We start from the raw sequence: 22,539 nt of genomic DNA on the forward strand, positions 1-22,539 counted from the left end.
CACCGTTTTGTTAAGCGTGACACACATCGGGTATTCCCTCCAGTGGGCGGTGTAAGAAATAGCTAAATGTTGCTCTGGGGTTCCTTTCATGTTGCAATGGGGGATTCCAGTGTCTACTCATTGTGACTTCATAATGTTGTGTATTCTATTGGTACATGTACAACAACCATAATATGCAAACACTCTTGTCTAGAGCTACATGAAACAGGCATCCCTACCTGGTCATGTTCATTCTTGCTCAAGGTCAGCTGAGAGGATGCTCAGCCCGCCCTCTGATGTGAACTCTCAGCATGGAGGTGTCCTGTTGTGCTAATGACAGCCCCTGTGGCCACTAAGTGCAGACGTTTTTAGGTGGATCACAATTGTAACAAGCTATTTTTATAATCCCTGCTAATTTCCCCTTGTATATATATAAAAAAAAACAGCATGGAGTTTTGCTGATACTACAACCTTATAGATTGCCTGTGCACCAGCTTATTTTGACCCATAACACTTAAGCAATATCACACAGGAGGGAGTGATTTGTTCTGAGCAAAAGCACTGCTGGGACTTGGTGGTAGGCCTGAGGCCGTAGGCTGTGTGCTGAACATAATATCATCATGGCTGTAATTCAGTTCATCACGACCTTGAGTGAGATATTGTTTTCTTACAACAGTGAAACAAGTGAAAAATATAAGTAAAAGGTATTTATCAAGAACACATACTCTTTCTGCTTTGCCAACTTAACAAGTTCAGTAAATCAATTTAAACTAGTCTGTTGCCCAGCAACGCAAACATTTTACTGCACTCTGCCTCTTTGTTAGTGTCCAAAGTTACACAGACGAACCCCATTAACATTTATTTGTATGTTTTTTCTTATAAAGCAGCCAATTAATTATTTTATGTTGTCTGACTCAGAGTTATCAGATTTTATATTATAGACAAACACTGTCTGATGAAAAAGGACTCTATTCAAAGCCTCGGGCCAATGTAAAGTGATACAGTCCTTTTTCATTGTTAAGTTATTTAGTGGCTGCAGTTATTATGATAGGAGAAAAGGTCTGAATCTGGGAGTGCAAGTCCTGTGTCCATAAGTAAAGTAACCAATAAGAAATGTATCAAAGTTAAATGACAAATTAGCATTTAATTCATGTTTAGCCCAGGTCTGTACTTTTTAGCAAAGGGAACAAACTAGATTTAGTGTTAAAATCTAACCTTGCACGATGTACATCAAATTTGCCATTCATATTTGTTGCAAGACTCGCTGATTTTGTTCCATCATGGGCTGATACCAGCTACATCTCTGCAACTCAACACTGAACATAGCAAAAATAAATGATGACAGGTATTTCTCTTTGGGTAGTAAACCTGCTTGTTAAACCTGGCCTAATGTTTTATTTTTCATATATATATTATTTTTCTTATTATAAAAGCAGGCGCTATTTTTGTTTTATTTTTATTTCTTTTACAAAGTTTACCTGCTTGGATCTCCTTCACAGGTGGATTCAACCTGTATGTCTCATCTTTTCTGTGAAACCAGATCTAATACAGTACTAAACTTTCTCCTGATACACCATTTATTCTGCAAATTTATGTCAAACTCTGACATCAAAATGTCTTGTGTATGACACATTGTGAGCTGTATCTCATTTAGCCTACCATTTAGCCTTTGCCAGTGTTCTTTGGTTCACATGAATTGTACTTTGTTAAATTCATGCCAACCTTAGAAAGCTCTTCACTAGTCAGTTATATGGCAGAGACTTGATATGTTTCCTGGAAATAGGCTGCACGAGGAGAGTATTAAACCCTGCTCTCTTTTGTCTCAGCTGTTCACTTCATTAATGAATAGTGTCTTGGCATTAGCAGCAGCTCTCCACCTGGAAATTGTAACCTCCAAAAGACGAGACAGATTAGTTTCTCCTCAGCAATTGTTGTTGACAAAACTGTCAACAGAAGTCCCACCCCTTCCTCATTTTAATTGGTCAGTAAGGGACATTGAAAATGACAAGCGACAATGTTCTGAAAGTTGAACTTCTTTTTAACTAAGACTGCTGAAAGGGCAGCGATGAAAGAGGGTTGAGGTTGAGGGCATATTTCCGCTTAGCACTGAAATTGAAAAAACAAAAAACTGCATTAATGGAAACAGGGCCTATTAGAAAAGGGAACTTCTTTAAATTCATCATAAAGTAAACAGCCATGGGATAATGCCTGTTTGGTCTATTCTAAAAACTGTTGTTCTACAACATAGAGCTAGCATAAAACATTTTCATGACACAGCTGCTTTACATTCATTTCTGTTATCCTCCGCTGTCAAACTGGAGCATTGCCGATCTCACAGGTCATCTCCCAGGATGGCTATCGACCAAAGCAGAGGTCAATGTGCATCCACCCGAGCCTCCGCACGGCCCTTCATCAGCCCCTGAGATGACTATTGATCAAGGGCTGAAGTCAATAGTAACTCACATTAAGTGATTTATTCTAAAGCTGTCACTGTCAATACAGTATTGCATTGTCAATAAGGATATGAATTTATTTTATTTGATCATGTCTACTGATCAATTTTATAGAGTATTTTTGGTTCTATAAGTGTGCATTGAGCAGCTGCACTATGGCACCATAGGTGTGCAAAACCAAAGACCAAAGATGATATATAACAAGTGGATACAAATCATAGTTTGGATTTGCTGTTAAGGTCAGGAAGTGGTGTATAAAGAAGGCAAAAGTCTTCTCAGTGTGGCAGTGAGGCAAGAGTTCTAGACATTCAATCAGGAGACTGCTGTATTAAACCATACGGTCAGTGTTGACTTATTTTAACATGGTGACTTAATTTTTCTTAAAGATGTGGTGTAATAAAGGTTCTTTGTATATTAGTTATGTGATGTACTTCCTTACAGAACCCAAACTATTTTTATTTAAACCATCAATTCGTAACATAACCCGACTATCATTCATTTAACAGCTACAATTATTTTAGTACACATACATATTGCCAAAAGACAAAGAAATTGAAGGGGAAAAAAAATCTAACTTTTCAATAACAAGGAATGCAAGAAAGAGAAGCTGCGAATAAAGTTAACCAGCAGTATCTACCAAAGATTATTATAGACAAATGATCCCCACAAGGTCAGTCCCCTTGGTGTTGTTGGTTTTTATTCTTTCATAAACCTGGAGGAAATTAAGCTTTATTACTATGTATTCGTATTAACTGAGTTTGCATCATTTAACTGTTCACCAAGAAGTGCTGCTTTCAAATTAAATAATGTTTTTCATAATAAAACCAATTGTTCAACTGGGTCATCATATGCCACCCAAAGGTCTCATTAACTATCAGACAGTCCAATACATGGTGAGATGCCTTCGTCTACCTCAGCAGAATAAAAGGTCTCTCTTTGCTTTGATTTTTATCGAGTGGAGAAGAGTACAAAGCACAACACATCAAAGCAAGACTGTGGTTATGGAGTCTTGTGATCTGGTGCAGTTTAGGAACATGTTTCCAGTCATGGCCGTCGCCATATTAAAAATTTAATTTTAACTTAAAATTTGATTCATTAGAAACAGCAGCTGAGAAACCTTTAGCTTGCTGGCAACAAGGTACAATGCAAAGGTACAAACCTGTCAGGTACAAGTCTGCAGAGTGATTACAAAATCAAAAGCTTGAAAACAATGTTTTCTTCTTCTGCTTTCATTGTAACTGGAAGAATTGGCATCGACTGTCAAAATGAAGCTGTTGTACTCCATCACCTCTTTGGACTGACAGCTCACTTTGGCCAAAGGAAAGGCAAGAAACAGAGTAAAAAGTGCTCACAGTTCTTTTGCAGTGAGTTTCAAATTGCCCTATCGCTTCAGTGAGATTGAATTGATTGTCCCCTGCAGGGTCATTTCCTGCAAAATGTTGTATGTGGGGCTGAAATTCTTGAGGTCTTTCTCAATATGTACCAGAACCATAATTCAAAGATATTTCTCTTTAAATCAAATACAAGCAACCTATTATGTATTTCCTATTACATCTACTGTCACCAATATGTACAGCAACCCCCAGCTAGTTTTGCCATGCAACATAGATTTTGAGTAATTGTGCTTTGCAACAAAATCAGGTGATGTGATATTCTTTCTGATTGGAGTAGCAGCAACTTTAGACATTTTTCACAGCCCATACTTGTCTAAGTTAGTTTTTGAAGGTAGAAGTTCTGTTGCACTTTCACCAACTCCTGGATTGTTTTAGTATTCTGTGTGCATTGTCCACTTGAAGTGCCACCCTTTTATTACATCTTCTGTTTTAACACCAAGAAAAGTGTTTGGGTTTGCTCATGTCCTTCCCCTAATGTAATATCTGATTCCTGAGTTATGTCCACAGTGTCCTGAACATATTTGGCAGCATTACATCAATTCAATTTTACAAAGATCATGTTATGTTAAGGCAATGAGCTCCATTGGATATACTTGCTCAACAAATGTAGACTCTGAACCTCCTCTGAGGTCTGGTGGAGCTCAGTGACACAGAAGTCCCCTTCTCCTGTTAAATGCACTTCATCGATCATGTTCAGGGAACCGTTTTCCCGCCATGAAGTCTGCCTGCATTTATTATTTCTGGGTCAAACAGGGAAGCACATTGTTGCACATTGCTCAAATTATCATTAATTTGACAATCACATTTTGCTCGCTGACACTGTAATCTCTCTTCTACATGTGAAATTACAGTATCAGACAGTCGTCTAAAGATATTACAGGAAATAATGTGAATCTGCTAAAAAAATGTCCCCCCATTATCATATTTTTTTTTCCATGCCATGCAGACACAGCTCTTAATGATGAGGAAACGAATCATTGGTAATAGTGTTCAGTGGAAGGAAATGGGCTGCTGCAATGAACTGTGGTTTGATGTTGAATGGGTTCAGTTTGGGAGGTTATTTGTGTAATTCACATGTGAATGGACGTCAGACATGGTGGTACATAGTGACAGAGAGGGAAAGTGGTGACGGAAATCAGATGATACAACTTCAACAATGATCAGAGAAGATTTATGATGACTGACATACAAATTTTTTTATTATTATTATCAATCATTTGAATCATACATACTTTTAGCAGTGACTGTAAACAATGTATCATTATCATTTTAACAGATTGTGCTATTTTTCAATTTCAATGAGACTACAGTACCTAATGTTGTTTTGGTAGATCGGAAGCAGAAGTTAATTAAGCACTCAAATCATTTACCATCCAAAAATATTTAAGACCTAATGGTCCATGAAGCTACGAGGGAAACAAACAAACTGTATCACAAGAAAATGCAGAGCGTGTTTGAAACGGAGATGTTGACAGTTTAAAGAAAACGTGTGTACAGCAGTCAGAAAGCCATTATGCATATTTTTGATCACTGTTAGTTATAGATGTAAGATGATGCAATTTTCTTTTACCTATACCCAACATTTGCACCCAAATGATCATCAGAGTAGTTATTTGGCAATGCACCATGCAGACATTAGCTTAAAAAAACCTAGGCCCTGATTCACTGAGGGATTGTGTCGCTTTTGCTCCCACTAAACCTGTGCAAATGAATCAACACTCTCTAATTCACAAAATACAGCCAGGGGAATAAATGCACCCCTCCTTTCGCTGCAGAACAAACAGCATCTCAGTACGTTGAAGCTGGTTGCACATATTTCAATGAGCCATTAGGCAATCATTTGAGGAAAAACGTCCCAATTTCTATGCAAAGAAGCATCATTGTAAAAAAAAAAAAAAGAGTCTTTTTCTCAAGAAACTGTGGCTGAAAGCTGTGCACAGTTAGTTTAAAGCAAAAACCAGCTGTTGTTGAGGTAACTGCACTACACACAGTATTTACAAGAGATGTCACATGAAAACTTTAAAGTGATCAAGAAATCAATTCTCCTACTGTATGACTTTTAATAAATGATCTCTATATAAAGTCTGTTGATTTATTTTGGCAAACTATTATTAAATGAGCAATAGATCAGATATTTACAGAATCAAAACATAGAGTAACTTTACTGTATACGGACGTTAAGGACTGCTTCAACAAATGCTATGTTGAAGTGTTGTCTTCTTAACAATGCAGCAGCCAGTATGTCCTCCTCCATTTCGGTCCTGATTGTGTTTTAAGAATGATGCAGAGCAGGCTAAACACTGAAGCTTTCATGGCAGGGTTGCAACCCTATCTGCGCATCAACTCTGTGGCGGAGGGGTCGGGAGGAGACAGTAAGCTGGTTTGTTCTAAACCAGGGGTCGGCAACCTTTGGCACCCGTGCCACGGGTGCCTCATTGTTCCTCACTTTGTGTGTCCTGATTTCATGGGTTTGAGTGACAGCTCCTGCCACAGCGCTGTAGCCGCGGTCCCGCCCACATTCCCAAAGACCCCCACACATGATGTTGTCAACAATGGCTACACCGGCTGTTAAAGACGAAGCACGAGAAGAATTTCAAAGACCCAGCGGACAAAGCAGAGTCGATTAAACATGCTTTGTCCAGGTATAACAAACAAGCTAGTTCCCTCAAAGTTTTTACCACTGCTAAAAATCACGGGACAGAAGCAAGCTATCGCATTGCCCATTGCATTGCAAAGGTTTAAAACTTTTCAAGTCTGGCATCAAAAGAAATCCTCAACAAGTTTACTATCTCCTCCCAGTTGATCATCTTTAAGTGGACTCAACAGCTCCGTCGGATTGAGACGCAGCCCCGCACAGAGTAAAGGTGCTGGCAGCTTTTCTCCACTAGAGCGCTACATGCTTAATGAAGGCTGAGCAGATAGCCGCTAATGATGCACAAGTTTTGGCGCTATAAGCGGCCACATTCCATTGTTAGTATTTTCGTCCCTTGTCCAAAAAATAATAATTTTTGGCTGCATACCTTTTTACACTCTGCAGTTCAATGGGCGAGATACATTCACTTCTATCATCAAAGCATTGATTTCACCCTATTACTCCATGTCAATTATGACTGGCCCACTGCCAGATGTTGCCAATGTTGGCAGAACTGTTTGATCAAACAGTTCTGCAAATCACCTCCGACGATCAGACTTCTTGTAGTCCAACAACTGAAAAACTGTTTCAATGTTGCTATTAATGTTTCTTCAAACTTCTGTTCAAATTTCTGTATAATATTTATAATTTCTAGGTCTCCTTCTTAATTAGCGTGTTTTTCTCTCTCCTCTCTCCTCTCTGTTATTTTAAGCCAGTGAGCTCCATTTCACTAACTTCCAGGGGACTAGCTTGAGATGTGAGGGCCAACAACAAGAGAAGAACAACATGATTATATTGATATCTCCGTGGGCTGCTGGGAGAAACCTGCTCACCCTCTTCCTCTCCAAAACATCCAGAGTCTGGAGAGGAATTGGATAAACAACCATTTTTGCGCCCTTGTGTGTTGAACGTGGGGCGTTGTGTGGGGGTGAAGTTTATTAGATATGAGGACTGTGTAATTGGCTCCTTGTCTTGAAGTGAAAGAGAGGGTTTGGTAAAAAATCTAATGCTCTTGTGGGAGTCTGTGAATAGGTCCTTTTGTTGGAGCGATGACAAGTTACTGTGGGCTGCACAAGCATCATTTCTGCAGGGAGCTTCCTCAGCACGTACACTCACAGAATGGAGAACGTGAATCACATCGATATGAATCCTAATTCCGGTATCAGCCTGTCAATTCATTCAGGTCTTTGTCAAGGTGACAGCAGGAAGAACAGGATAATACAGGTGTCGAGGAAGCAGTCTTTGCTTGCTCCATCTTCGGAAGAAGCCTTGTTTGAAACAATGAAACTCATATTACAATTTTAAATTCTATAATCACATTTGAGAAAGTTCCCTCTCCACAGCATGAGAGGGCAGCTATAGGCACATTAGCAATTACAGAAACTACACTGCGCTTATCAGTTTGCTTCAGGTTAGCATAAAAAGAATAGTAAGCAAGTGTAGTATATCTGGTGCATGACAGCAACTTCTCTTTGAGAATAATGTTTTATAATGATTCGAGTGGCCTGAAGTGCCTGATTTTGCGGCACAAAGCAGGAAATTGCACAAAGTAACAGTAATTGTATGGTATATGCGTTTGCATATATGGGATATGCAAACTTTATGTCCTAATCTTCCCAACTAATTACAAGGTATAATGAATCTGATGATGCACGCTGACACTGGAGGAAAGGCAGAAGGGTAAAGTCGATGGTCAAATCTGCTGAGAAGTTGATTGAACTGGCACCACTTGGGTTCTTGTATTCTTTATATCCCCCAATTAGCCATGGCACAGTAAAATTCATTTCCTAGATTTTTTTGTTTTCAAGAGAGAAGTCTAAGTATTCCAACTTCCAATTTTTTGGACAATATTTAGTTGACTTAATAAGTCCAAAATAGCCTCGTACCAGTGTTTCAATCTCATGTGGTTCTCTATTTATTCTTTCTCTAGCTGGTCTGAGATGCTGAAGTTCTTTCCTGGTAACTTCTTCAAAAGCAGGTTACAGTTGTAGCAGCTGAATAATGCTGATAAAAAGCAATCAGACCTGTGATCAGAGCTGTGAGAAACCATCAGGTTGTGTTTTTTTAAAACTTCTTGATTGTAGGAAATCTTCCTCCGCTCCTCATGCATCCCAGCATGAAACCAAATGGGCTGTCACTGCACTGCACTCCACCTCAGTAGGACATGGCTCCACTGATGATAAAAATATCAGGTTTGAACAGGGGCTGACTCATTTTAGCCTGTTCCCAGGCGAAGATAGAAAAAGTCCTGGTATACATGAAGAAAGCTCGGTTAAGGTCAGTAAATGCATAAATTAAGTCTGCTTTTTGAGGAACAAACGTGTAAACACAGCAAAGACACAAAATATGTAAAGCCTTCCACCCTACTATTTACTTAAATAAAATATAAAAGTTCTAAAGCTCTGTTTGTGCATTAAGTTCTAGTTCTCTGAAAATAAAAACTTTACCCAAAACGTCTCTGAGAAATCTTTCAACACTGAAAACAAATAACCAGCTGCCCAATGATGCATTAAGGTTCCTTTCTCCCCGAGCCAGTTTAATTAAAATGTTCAATCTGAAACACAGAACAAGTTTGCCTTTGTTTGCACATGCCCTCATATTGCATTAATAGAAATTATTAATTTTTGATGATAGCTTGTGTGGGCTGACAGAGAACTGGTGTGGGCCACAGGTGTGCTGGGGGGAGTTTTTGAACCCAATATATCAAATCTGAGAGAAACATTTAATCTCAATAAATCATGTTGGTAAAAAAAAAAAAAAAAAAAAAGGCTTTAAAGGTTATCACCATCTTTCAAAAGTGTGAGTTCTTGTTTTTCTTTCTAAACTTAAGTTTGAAAAGAAAACCTTGGACAAATAATTACACATCTTTTTTCTTTGCTCAGGATCCAACATCTGAAGAATCTGACGATAAAAACAACAGGACATGATTAGTGATTAATTATGTGACTGAATTAACACCTGCATGCTTGACATTTGAACGTGCAGCCATCTGATGAAGAGGCCAGCACTCTTTGCATCACTCTGGCTCTGCTTTCTTCCACGTTACATTTGTGAGACCCATCTCACAGTGTGGAACATCTGTTCAACACAATGAATAAATGTTCCAGGGTCATGATGATGATGAACTTCTCTAGAACATGGACCCCTTTCAGGTGAGACACCCCCCTTAGGTGAGGACCCCCTTATTATTGTAACGTTGATAAGCATATATCAATACAATGTATTCATGTACAATGGAATACTTTGCAATGATAGAACAAGGCCACATTTATACTTTCCAAGTCATTCATTTTATAAACTTTGAGAACATTTTGGCTTTCGAGGTGTTTTTGGTTTTTATTTTATTTTTTATCGTTGCACACTATAAAGTAATAAACATAACACAATAATAATAATATCAGAGATGATCTATTGGCACCAAACTAAAGTGGGCGGGATTATTGGAAAAAAAATGTTGATTTCATTGGGGCAGGAGGTGTTTTTAAAATATACAACACACTTTTACAATGTTTGGTAAATTATTTCGTGGACCCCACAAAGGTCACTCATCTAGTATATTTGATTTTTCAAATAAACCGGTGTCATTGGGCATTTTAAGATGGACATTGATTGGGATTCCTTGGCTTTTGCAGCCAGCCTCAATTGGACACTCAATGAATTGAAGTTTTTTGCATTTTATTTGAAGGAACGATGATGTATACAGCCTGGTCCAACAAACAATATTGGTCTAATTACGTAGTTATTGTCCTCAAGACCACACACTGTAGGGGGACGATCTTTTTCATATCTTAGGCCTATCAGTTTAGATGAAGATATGTGCTATCCATAGTTAGGTGTGTACCTGACCTGATAATGATGGTGGGTATATGATGTACAGTAATAGTTTGTCAAGTTGCTTAAGACATCATTTGCAGCATGCAATGCTGCCGAGTAGCCTTCAGATCCCCCTGTAGAAACTGATGAGTGATGTCACACAGGCTTCAGCCATTAATATTTACAACATTCAATTCATATGCCATTCAATATGTATGCATACCTCCCTTTGTGTTATAAGAAAAGCAATTAGTTTATTGAAGACCTTTTTAGATTATCTAATGTTTTTTTTTTTTTTTACAGCTCTTCACATGTGCAGATCCTGTCAGAGTCAAACCACCTGCAACATGTACTCCAAAACCAGATAGATACTGTCAGATGCACACACACACACACACGTATAGAGTGGAGGCAGAAATGTTGTCCTGTCAGATTCATTAGAGCCTTAAGGTCACAGAGGCTATCATCACACTGCCTTTATTTGATTTGGGCAGAAGGGTGAAATCTTGTTATACCTCGTAATGAGCAGAAAATAGTATCCAGAACCCACAGAGACGATGCCGGCCTGTCTGGCACCTTATGTTGCTGACATTTTTGTCCTTGCTCAGGTTGCAGATGCAGGGACATGGATGAGGTTAGGGACAAAGAAAGCTACAGGGACATTCTCACCATGTCTCAAGACGTTGTCTTTTTTTTTGTTTGTTTTTCACTGCTGAGACAACCAGCAGACAGCGAATGCAGGCTGCTAACGAGGGCGAAGCCCGTTCACCATGACACCAAGCTCACAGTGAAGGTCGCCGTTGTTACCAGAGCATACGCTGAAATACGACAAAAGAATAAGGTGTTCATGCAAAGACTTCAGACTAAAAGACTTGTCTGTTTTCAAAAGAAAGAAAGAAGGATGTAATATCCTATTGTTAACTTTTACTCATTAGTATATCATGACCAATACAGTGAAAGTATCACACCAGCTTTGGGAGCTCATCCAACCTCCACCATTCCTAATAAAAAGATGAATTTTAGTTTGCTGTCTTGAGGCGTTTCTGTAGCTTATTTTTCTAAAGATAAAAGGTACTACTACCCACATCTTGTGAGTAGTGATGGGGCATACTCAGGCAGAATCATTTTTATGTACTTTCCAATATCAAAGAACTGAATTGTGTGCTTTGACAGATTTTCCATTATGTATGCCATTAGTGCTGAAGCGAAGAGAGAGCACTAAAAAGGAAAACAGATGAACCCACAAAAATGAGAGAAAGCAACAACACTGACGCTTTTAGGCCTGAATGGGAAATGGATGTGTCATGTAATACCATTATATAATTAGTGTAGCTCAGTAATATAATGCAGATAGCTTACGAGATATTCAGTGAAGCTGTGGTTAAAGAGGTTTGAGTGTCACCCATAAATCCTGGGGTTGGTGCGTTGAATGTCCACTTCAGCATGTTTTAGTGTCCTTGAGCAAGACATGGAAATCGACAGAAAACAGGATACTGTGGCATGTTTACGCCTTACCCCTTTTTCCTACAGCTACTGACTACTTTGCAAGCCCTGCCCCAAGTGATGTATCAGCAAAACAAACATGGCGAACGAACCCTGTCCCACCAGTCATGGATGCATATCTTCATCATCGCTCTCTTGTCCTACACAGTGGCAGGGTCAGGCTAACTCCTGTCAGAGGTGAAGACATGTTTAATATTAGCTGTAGTCCTCTTCTCCCGTGTTGTGCGCACAACTAGCCACAGAAGTCTCAGGGGTTTTTTTGTCCAATTTCAAAATTGCTGTGGTTTGTGTTGTAAAAATGAAACATTACAGAAACCTGTGCAAATAAGATGCAGTAATCAGAAACCGGGATACTAGTATTTGTCATGTGTATAAGGATATGTATAACCAAATTTCTGTGCATGCATGTAAACGCCATATCCCATTTATGATCAAAACCGGTATATGGATGCTCATAACCATGATACTCACGTCCACATAAACACCCTCAATAAGATCCTTACAGGAAGGAATTCACTAACTTTGATTTCGTCTCTCCCTTTTGTTCAAAATAAATAGATAGACAGATATTTCTTTCAAATAGAACGATGATATACATGAAAACAGATGGACTATGTGCATGAATATCTCTCAAATCTCTCAATAAGGTCTGTGCATGAAATGAAAAGCTCTTTCATGCACTCATAGAAACACTCAAAGAGAAAGCCTGTTTAAGCTTGCCCAGGCAAACATCCAATTTCATCACAAGGGGGGTGACACATATTTGTAAAATTGAGTTTCAATGTTGTCTCCTTTGCCTCTACTCGAAAGCGGTGCTATACAAAGATGTTCCCATGGTGATGAATATCATATCTTTTGAAAACAATGAAGGTTTTTAGCCTGAATGTTTCTGCTTTGCATATGTGCCATGACTGTTTGCTAATGTTTAGAATACCTGTAATTTGTCTATAGCATGGACAGAGTGTGAAAGGCTTGACTTTTTATTGGGGCTCTGCTTTTTTATTGTGATCAACATGTGACTCTATAGATCTAAGGTAAACAAAGACCTTCAAGCAACCTTTCTGAAATTCATAAATGAGTTAACAGCAACATGTTTGTTATTTGGCAGCATGGGTTATGTGTGTACAAAGTCAAAATAAGGTACTCAGTGGTTGTACGTTTACATGATTTTGTTAAATTTGGGTTTTTCCACTAAGAAATTCAAGTGACACAGAACCTTGACATTGTTTGAATAATGCATCAGAAACCATTGATCTGAAATTCATGAATATTAAAAACACCCTTTAAACTCTACATGGTGATAGTTTTACAGTCGACTTTCAAACAGTTTATTGCAACTACATCAAAGCAGAGTCTTTTCATTTTGGGTCCAAACTGTAAGCCAGATTTCAGCAGAGTCAAACTGCCTCTCATTGGAGAAAGACGGAGAGGGGCTCTGAAAAACAGAACAATGGGGGCTGATGCCCGGCCCCTAACCTGAACTGACTGTTGACAGGTGTGCCTTCAGATGATGTTATGAACTCAGACGTGGTTTTAGAATCAGTTTGCAACATGAATCACAATCAGGTGTCTAACTGTAAAAGTTTTACAAAATATATCATCATGATTTAATAGACTGGTTTACGGTGTTATTGTTTGCTTTCTTGTGCCTCATTGATTTCATTGATGGTGGTCTCATATAGTGGCATAAAAGACAGTTCTCAGCGACACTTTGCTATTTTATTTTTCCAACTAACTACAGGAAACAATTAGCAAGACAATCAACAATGTGCACAAAAACAGTTTGGCTTAAGTGCTAAATCCCACACATTTAGTCCTCAGTGCAGGTCAACAAAAGCTAAGCATTGTTATTATGCAAATAGTCATTTAGTCTGCCTGAGTGAGGCTGGAGCTGCAGTGGCTGCTCTCCCAGTCCTCTCTCGATGATGTAATATTACTCTATGGTCTGAAGGCATCGTGTTCATATCTGAGTCTGCTAAAAGCCTCGAATGGACTCAATTATGCTTCATCAGAATGAGTGAATCCGAATGTATTTACCTTATCTGACTTTGCCTAAAGCTCTGTCCTGTCCCCAAGGAACAGACATTAAAGTCTCCAAATGCAGCTTCAAAAGAGTTCAGGTCCACACAGGCCAGCTGCAGTGACATGTTTAGAAATGGGAAATGAACACCAGCAACATGATTAAATAAAAAAACATTAATAGTGGTTGGCCTTTTTCCTCCAATGCTATGGTTTGATGATACGTTAAGCATGTTTTAAATGTTTCGGATCTGTGTCAGTGACTAAAGATGGTGAGGTTTTATTTTTTAGCTCGAACAAATTATTTATAGTGAGATAAACAAAGATTCTTGCTGTTTGTTTGTTTATACAGCAAAAAAAATGAGACAGTTAATGAACACATTTAATTTAATTCTGACACACTTCCAACCTCCTGATGAGTTAATTGTATCACAGAGCCAATTGTGCGAAAAGCTATGACTTTTCCAATCAGAGATTCTTCTTGTTCGCCTAAGATATTTCAATCAGGAGAGACAAGTGATATTAAGAATGAATTTATTACAGTGAAAAAGTGATTGACAGAATGAGATTTGACAATGTTTTGGCGCTTGGACTCTATGGGGTGGAAGATGCGATTAAGTGATGAAGTCCTGCTCGTCATTAGGATAGATCCCCCCATGGAGTCCAGACCCTGGTGGTGGAGGATGATTTGATGAGACCGAGTTGGAGAAGAATTGATGGGAGTTGACTCTGCTTCTGAAGATGGCGGTGATGGGGAGGTGGAGGGGCGCACGAAGCCAGCTTGAAAGAACTAGGGAAGAAAAAGGATAATATTTAAAAGGAGAGCTGAACGATGATAGGCTGAAAACGAAGGAGGAACGCTGCGCCATTGGTTAGATGAGGTCCGGTGACAAAACAGCTGATTAACCCACGGACGGCCCAAACTGACAGCTCAAGAATGACAGTGAAAATGAGATAGCGTGAAAAAAGGGTGACTGAGAAACCTGATTATGGCTCACTTAAGTCTTCCTTACTAAACTTTCACTAAGCTTCATTTTTCAGATTAACCTTTAAGCAAATTAAAACTCTCCAATTATACATACAAATTTGTATTACAGCAACATTAAGACTAGAGCAGGATGTATTGTAGTTTGACCAGAGGTTCTGCCTGAGGTCTGATATTGTGCCATGAATGAAACTAGGAGCGGGAAGGATTGGAGTACTGTGATTGTTGCAGGATAATTCATGTTCTGTTTTCACATGAGCAAGCTCTCCATCAGTCTTCTGCCCCATGTGGTGCTAGTCACAGTCAGATGAGTACATGTCATATAACCTCAAACACAAAGATGAGAAAATCCATTAAAAAAGCTCATGTCTTGGGAAATGACAGAGGCTGCAAAACAAAGAGAGAAGAACCAGTAATCTCTCTCTCTCTTTCTCTAATGCAGTTTTTTTCTGCTTGCAGGCTACAGGGTTTGCATAGTGTATGAGATGAGAAGCCAGCAGCTTTGGAAAAATTGTAGATAATTTTCTTTGTCCAGTGCTGTTATATTTTCCACTAAGAAGAGCTGGTTTATTTCAGAGGTACAATAAAATTATATAGTGTCATTACACATCGCTTTCTTACAACACTTACAACACAATTTGTGTCATATTGAACATTATTTTGATGAAAATGCTTATTTTCCTCAAATGCAAAAAAAAATGCTTTCTATGTTTTTGGGGTTTTTTGCACCCTTTTTCTCAGAACTTTGGTTTCCCGATTGACAGCCAGACTCAATCCATCTCCAAAACTTCAACTACTTCACTTTTTATACCACAACAACCCAGCCCACTAACATTCTCAAATGCATGGCCCACTTGTATGCCATGTCTATTTTATGTGCTTAAACTGGGCATGGCTCCAAGTGGGATCTAAGTGAGTTAGTATTGGGGCCAAAAGTGCAATTCAATGGACCACACATTAGCTAACAATGAGCATTTCTTTTGGTAGTTGACATAGAAACTCTGCTCTGTGATTAGTTTATCAAGTGCCACTCATTAACTCAGTGTGCCTTAGAGCTCTACCTCTGTGTGGCTTCTATAAAACAAAAGACAACAGCGGCTGAATTGGGGTGGACGGACCTTGAAGTCAAAGGGTAGTCCATCCCATTTGAACACCTTTTTAACAGGATGGTAGAATATAAGGTACATTACTTTCTGAAAAATTACAGTACTGTTCTAGGTCGTGGGGTGCTGCAGCCAATCCCAGCTGTCATTGGTTGAGAGGCAGAGTACACCCTGGACTGTACGTCATAACAGGGCTGACATATAGAAAACCAGCCACACATTCAATTTTAGAGTCACCAATTAACTGAGCCAGCATGTCTTTGGATTGTGGAAGGAAGCCTGATTAACCGGAGAGAACCTACGCATGCACGGGGAGAACATGCAAACTCCCCACAGAGAAGCTCCTGCCCGACAGTGAGCCAAACCAGTGACATTGAGGCAACAGATCTCGATTTAAAAGTTAAAAGTTACCTGTCATGACTGTGACACTGGGCATGCTCGGTAAGGTGTGCACTTTTACATTCATCAGTTTACGTCTTCAGAAAGTGTTTAATAAGGCTACAACACGTTTATTAGAAAGTCCCAATTCACAAGCCCATCTCTCCTGGCACCACCTATCCTCGTAGGCTGCAGATCAAACCACAACCATATTTAGATTCAGCCCTTTACATTTCTGTTTGTGTGTTAAATACATGCATGCTGCATGCCACATACAGAGTACTTTCAAGTGTCTTTCCTGACCTAAATATTTTAAGCAGCCTTGGTATACATGCATATATGCATTTATTTTGAGTAGGCATATTCATTTCAATGCAGCAGCACTTTCTCATGCTGGAGGCGACAGTGAAGTGATAGTGAAGTGGGGAGATTCTGGTGCTGAATTGACACTCGTTGGCTTGAGGTCATTTTCGTTATTCACATTCAATTTAAATTCTCCTGAACAGGGCTTGGATTAGCAGACAGGTCGAGGTATTTAACCCGTGTATTACCTCTTAAACACCTACCATGCATACACAACTCTCAGATTCCATCTTTTATAATATACACATAGTGCTTATTAGCTGCCATGGTCTGGGGCCTTTTCTTTAATTTTGTTTAAAGAGCAGATGCTGGGAAAATTGAACTGAACTCTCTTTGTGTTCACTAGGAATAATGGAAGCACATACATAGTACATATAAACAAAACGTGACAAACTTTGGTTTTGACTGTAAAGGATACTTCTGGAATGGCATGCAATGTGTTTTTGAAAAATTATCTTGGTGTTAGTTAGTAAAAAGTTATCACTTCTATTTTAACATGTTGGTGCTTTTAAAACACATCTTTACAGTCTGTTTTGGCTCTTTCTGTATCGTGCTTGGTTCAAACACTCTTATTCTGGCATGTAGAAAATGTCTTTTCTGTATTGTAAGCAGGAAGGAAACTGGAATCAGTTGCTGTGTGAAGCCAGAATGAGGATGACTCGAGTGTTGAAGGACTGTGAACTCTCATTGCCACAGGCAAGTCCAACACTCTTCAAACACCCCGATCTCTCACTTGGCTCACAAAGTCTGTCATGACGTTTAATCACTGAAGGGAAAGTTTTGTCACGAAGAAGCATCTGAGGACTTTCAGACTTTTTTTTAAAATTCAAACAGATATTCCTTGAACCTGTTGACTTCTTATTCCATAATGTGTTTCTACATTGTTAAAATTAAACCCAAATATCAGAATAACATCAACTGCACAGAAAATATAATTGTACAAGAGTTGCAAAAATTACTTAATTGTGTTTTACCAAATACATTACACACGCAGACTTTCCATGTGTAACGTTTATGTGGAAACACTTTTGAATACTGTAGGTTATAGTGAAATGACGCTAATTCTGAGTTAATGTATGATCAGTAAAGAAATAAGCCACTCAGCAACTACAGTATATGATTCACATAGTGACTGATTGCTCGTGTCTGCATATAATGAATAATTCACTATTGATTTGTGTTATCAATCATATCTGTTAATTTGTGTGTTCATGAACTCAATGAGCCAAAGCCAAGGATTGCAACGGGGGATGCCCCCGTGAATAATGAGTTATTGACGGAGTCAAACCAACTAAAGTCACAATAAGATTATAGATGTGGTGATCATTAGCTAATGATAAATTCGAACGCATGACAGATCGTTTATTTGAAATGTTTTTGCAACCGTTTTCAAACACAATAAACAAACACAATCAGGTTGAATCCCAGGAGTTTGGCAGAAGATTTAAAACAAAGATTTATTTGAAATAAGAGGCTGTTTATTAGCTTCTGAAAATCAAAAACTTTCTATTTATATTCTTACTGCTAGTTATTTCTGTCCCCTGTACTTGAGCTAATCTCAGTCAAAGAATGCCACAATTGTCACGTCTCCAGAATTGTGTCTTTTGTTATTCTCGTGTTTTATGTCTTGTGTTTCCTCTTTGCATTGATACCTTCCCGGTGTCTAGTTTCAGCCTGTGTCTCCCTCCTCTGTGATGTGTCTCAGCTGGGTCTAGTTGTCTTCACTCCCCTTGAGCATTTAGTCCGAAACTGACAAGTGGTCTTGGAGTCGTTTAGTGTTTTGTTTTTTAGTGTGAGAGCAATTATTACTTTTGTGTAGAGACTTGACTGATGAACAGCATGAACATATTGTCAAACTCTTGCTGAAATCATTCTTCAGTCTTTTGCGCAGTTTTAATCCCCCAACTCCTTACCTCGCAACCCTTCGAGGCTTTACCTGTCCTGACTGTCCAACATCAATATCCGTCTGACCTTCACTCTTCAGTAAATAGCACCAAAACCCAGGAGACGTGATGATTGAAAGCTGTACTTACCTTTGGCCTCGGCCTTTGCAAGTTTAGCTTTTAAGAAAGATTGAGTAAGAACAGAGTTTTATTCACAACAGAGGGCTGAGGAGGGGCCACGCGTGGACACGACAATGGAAAAAAGCTGTGGTACTTTTTAATTTTTAACGCCTTTAACGATGTCTATTCTCAAAGAAAATATTGTTGTTGTTTTGTTTTTGTTTTTAATTACCCAGTACTGTTTTATGATTTTCTTTAAATTAGGGGAAATCTCATTCTTTCGGTCACTACCCAAAGCTCATGACCAAAGGTGAGGGTTGAAACAAATGGAACATCAAGAGCTTTGAACTTCTGGCTCTGCCGTCTTCACCACGACGGTCCGACATACCAATCCGCCCATCAGTCTCTCGATGCATATCACCCTCACTCGTGAAAAACCCCCATACATACTTGAACTCTTTACTTGAGGAAGAGACTCATTTCCCACCCAGAAGGAAGAAAAGTCCACCATTTTCCAGAAGAGAACTTATGACATTAACTATATTAATAAACTCAATGCACCAAAGAATTTAACATTTATTTGATAAACACTGTAAACGAGGAACGCTATTTATTAAATTATATTTAATAAGACATTAAGACACTAAGCAATAAACTAAACAGACGCAAAGTAACATTTGGAGCTTTTCTAAGCTATACAACAATACAATCAAATTCATTTTCAGGTCATCCTCTTTTGGTTACACTGAGGTAAAAACAAGTGCAGCATTTCAGTTCTTCAGTGAAAACTTTCCATTAGCCTCCTTAAAGCACACATTGCGTGACACTTTTGCATTCCAATCATGTTTTATTTCTCGTCAGCTCTGGGTGTGATTGGAGCAGTAATGACTGGAGAAGTGTATTCTTTGTCTGCAGGATGTGGGGACAGAACAGTTTGCTGGCTGTACATCCTCTGATTTGAATTCTAATTAGTGCTGTAACAAAACGGCAATAGTCTCAAAACTGTTGTCGCCAGTTCCGCCTGCACACTTAACGCACTCTTAATGAAAAAAAAAAAAAAACACATTTTAAGGAAGCAAACTTTCAGATCCTGTAGTCATGACAAATTTGTTCCCTTTCAGAAAAGTAAACCTCTTCCACACATGAACAACTTTCACAATGAGGAAATAACGATATTTGATTTTCAGTTTAATGAGTTCAGCTCACATTTTTTGTTTATTTAATTAGATTACAGATACTATCTAATTAAATAAGTTTATAGTTGCTGAGAAAGTGGTCTGACAATTCTGCAAGAAAAATGAAATCTGACTGGAGTTGTTTCTGCATAAGAAAAAGGTTGTACTGGCTTTTGTATGTCTGTGCAAAATGTATTACTGTCTCGACTAATTCACCTTCGGAAACGTTGTATCCAAGCTGAACTCAAGGCGGGTGTGCAAGATTAGGATTTCAAGTTTCCTCTAAACATGTCAAAGTTTATTTTGGCTTAACACTGCATCCCGAATAACTCCCATAACACCTTACTTTTTGTGTGAGCCTGTCTGTGTGAATGCTTAAAAAAGTCTTCCCTAAACCTAAAAACCTTTTTTTCATACCTTGCAAACATTCTGAAGAAACTCTGGATTTAATCCCTGACAGAGCTATTGAAACATTCGGATTTCAAGAAGCATTGATGTTCTCTGAGTTGGCTTCCCAGCCTGAAAACACAGACAAGTTTGAAAGTGCATCTCCCTCGTTGCAAACTCATGGCACGCTTTTCGAGGCCATACCTCTTCTTCACAAACAAAATAGCGCTCTGCATTTTGAGTTTTGAATTTAAATGCAGAAAAAAAAAATTCAATCATCCTGGTGCAGATTGGTATCAGATGAGTCACACATATTTCACAGCCTGGTCCTGTAAAATGAATGAATATAAACGGTATGCTGCATTTCAGTGGATAAAGACATCTCTTTCCAGCATATGGAGTTGCAGAGAGATTTTTACTTTGTGGGATTAATTGTCTGCTTCTTTCTTTGGAGATTTTGTCACATTGGTAAAGAAAATGTTTCATCCGAATGAAAGAAAAACTCTTGGCAGAAAAATAATATTAGCAGAGCAGCTCTATGTAATCTGTTTTGAATGTTTCTGTTTGTTGCCCTGCAACTATCTTCACATTCGTTCATACTTAAAAACCCATATGAATTGATGCTTTGACTGATCATTCATCATAATCCCTAATTTGTTTTTAACACTGAAATAAGCTCAGACCTCTGTCTTGGCACAGCATACAGTTTACTCTTATTCAGCTATAATTGGCATGTATAGTGCATTTATGTGCAAACATAAAGATACATTTTTTCTCACATCTCCTCCATATTTAAAACGCTTGTTGTTTCCATTGCTACATTACAGATTACAGGTACTCTAACTTTATAAATGGCCTTCCATGTAGCTTTTTATCCCTGTTTCTGGTATGTTTGATCATTGTGTAGGGTAATAGTAGACTGCATGATTCTTAAAATGAATTATTTGGCAACATTTTCAACGTTTAATATTTTTCACAAAGACTTTTGAAATATATAAAATGCTGATGTTGTAATGGACAGTGTGGTTCTCTTACAATTCATTGTGATATTGTGATGTCTTGTGTGAAGCACTTTGAGTGGCCTTGTTGCTGTAATGAGTTTTATAAATAGGTTTCTTTTGTAGGAATGGTTTGGTAAAAATTGTTATCAGAAAGCTCTGAACTACTGCAAGGATACTTCTCTGTTGGCTTGTTACTGACCACTTTTTACATCACACACAGCATTATTGAGTAGTGGAGCTTTGGACTGTTCCTCATCTGGCAGAGAATCCTCTGAAGCTGATCCTAAGGAACTTTGGGTGTCCTGCCGGTGGCCCCTCGATATCCAGCCCAACCTGTGATTTTAATGCACTGCTTCATTTTTCCACAGCTCTTTAAACCAAACGGGTAAAAAAAAAGGAAAAACTACAGAACACACTTCCAAGAAACAGCAGGGGAGTAACACTACACCAGTCAGAGGGAATAGTTAAAAGCTCTGCTCGGAAAGAAACACATTCTGGGGGTTTGGAAACCACAGCAGTGCTGCAGAGTTAAGATGGAAACATGTAGGAAGTTATGGTGTCTGCTTTACGCTTTCATACATCTACAATGTGAATACATCACAGGTGTTTGTATGTGTGTGTGTGTGTGTGTGTGTCTTACCTTCTCAGTTTTCTCAGATCCAGTTGCAGCATCTCGCAAGAAAAGCAAATTGCAGTTGAAAGGTCCAGAAAACACCAGTGCATGAAAGTCTTCTTGTGTTTTTGTTTTTTTGGCAGTTGAATATGCACTTTCAAAAAGTCAACAAAGATGATCCTATTGATATTGACTGGGAGTTTGAAAATCATGGTGCTTACTACCCTTAAAGTAATCTTCTAAGCGTTGTGCTTTTAACATGTAAATCTGTTAATGCTAATACAAACAATACATTTAATGATACTGATCATGCATTAAACCTTGGAAATGGAAAGAGCAGTACGCTACAAAACCTGTCTATAAGTTGTATGTTGGTTAAACTTTTGGAGCTTCTTTTTCTGTTACGATCAAATATTCAGAGCTTTAAGTGTAGAAATTCAGTTGAAACTGTGTTGAAGGCTAATTTTCAGATACTTTTTAGATTCATTTGCTTCAGACAAATTTGAGGACTAATTAATTTAGATATATATGCACTACCATACAAACCCCAGTTCCAGATGGAGTGCTGCTGCAGAGATCAATGTGCAAGTCCTGTTCAGAATGCCTAACTATGTTTGACCCTGTCCCGAGAGAGTTAATAAGGCATACAGGTTTATAAAAATGGATGTTGCTGAACGTGCATGCTCACTGCTCCTTGCAGACATGGTCCAAACAGGCCTGATGAAGTATTGATTCCTG

The 22,539-nt window shown here is 38.6% G+C and overlaps 1 protein-coding gene across 1 annotated transcript in view; it reads right to left on the reverse strand.

Moving 5' to 3' along the window:
• The window catches only part of slc49a3 (solute carrier family 49 member 3), a 285,285-nt gene that overhangs the window by 185,121 nt on the left and 77,625 nt on the right, over positions 1-22,539 (reverse strand). The gene's annotated exons all lie outside the window — the stretch shown is intronic.

Source organism: Symphodus melops (genome assembly GCF_947650265.1).
Source record: "Symphodus melops genome assembly, chromosome: 9".
Taxonomy (NCBI): Eukaryota; Metazoa; Chordata; class Actinopteri; order Labriformes; family Labridae; genus Symphodus; species Symphodus melops.